Genomic DNA, 1,385 nt, shown 5'->3' with positions numbered 1-1,385 from the left:
CTGCAGCAGTGTACTCGTCACGGCCTCCGTATCGCAAAGGTTCACCGTATACTACAATTCACGCAATCTCCATGGCTTCGTGACTATATAGAATTAAATACAAAATTTAGAACTTTGGCAAAGAATGATTTTGAGAAGAATTTATACAAACTTATGAATAATGCGTATTTAGTAAAACCATGGAGAATGTGCGCGATCGCGTTGATGTAAAATTAGTAACAAAATGGGAAGGCAGATACGGTGCCGAAGCAATAATCGCGAAACCTAACTTTCACAGTCGTAGCGTTTTCTCGGAGAATCTGGTCGCGATAGAACTGCGTAAGCTCGAGGTGAAATTCGACAAACCGATATACGTGGGTATGTGCATTCTCGATATATCGAAAACGTGTTTGTACGAATTTCACCAAGAATATATGGCACCACTGTTTCACGATAAATGCAAAATTATGTATACCGATACTGATAGTCTCATATACCATGTAGAGTGTGACGACGTATATAAAATTATTAAACGCGATATCAATAGATTTGATACGAACGATTACTCTGTCGACCATCCATATCGCATTCCGCTTGCGAATAAAAAAGTTCCTGGTCTTATGAAAGACGAGAACAACGGTGCCATCATGACTGAATTCGTCGGATTTAGAGCGAAAATGTACGCTTTACGTGTGCAAGGAAAGAAGGATACGAAAAAGGCAAAGGGTGTCAAAAGTAATTGTGGCAAGATCCATAACGTTTGATGATTACACCCGATGCTTAAACGACGCTATTGAAATGACTTGCAGATAATCGTGCATCATATCGAAATTGCACGAGATGTATACGATATCGGAAACAAAAATCGCTCTAAGTCCGCATGATGATAAGCGGTATATCGTATCAGGTTCTACCGACACGCTACCATGGGGACATTACCGATGTAAATAAAACGCATTTCGTATACATATAAGATTTTTAACATGTATAACATGTATAAAATGTATAATATATGTAATATATAATATGTAATATACTCGTATATTTGTAAAGGATATTTAATATACTTTAATGTGTAATATAATTTATGTAACGTATAAAATTTTATAACGCATAATTTATATAATGTATAATTTTATAATGTATAATTTTATAATTTTATAGTACATTGTCTTTATGAATCCACGAACTGTGTGATTTGTCAAGTCCCAACCATTTCACATAAACCTCGTTTCCTCTTTTGCGCAACACGCCTAAAAGTACACGAGAGAACGTCGTGTTCAACGTGACTTAGATTAGCACAACTCTTTATATTATCAAAAGTACATTACACGTGCAAAGTATATGTCTCAGCTAAATTATATGAGAATATTTCGCGGTCAACTTCAGCATTTTATCCATTGCAG

The sequence above is a fragment of the Cyphomyrmex costatus genome, unplaced genomic scaffold, assembly GCF_001594065.2.
Source record: "Cyphomyrmex costatus isolate MS0001 unplaced genomic scaffold, Ccosl1.0 scaffold183, whole genome shotgun sequence".
Classification (NCBI taxonomy): domain Eukaryota; kingdom Metazoa; phylum Arthropoda; class Insecta; order Hymenoptera; family Formicidae; genus Cyphomyrmex; species Cyphomyrmex costatus.
The sequence above is the reverse complement of the archived record's forward strand: the minus strand, read 5'-3'. Positions refer to the sequence as shown.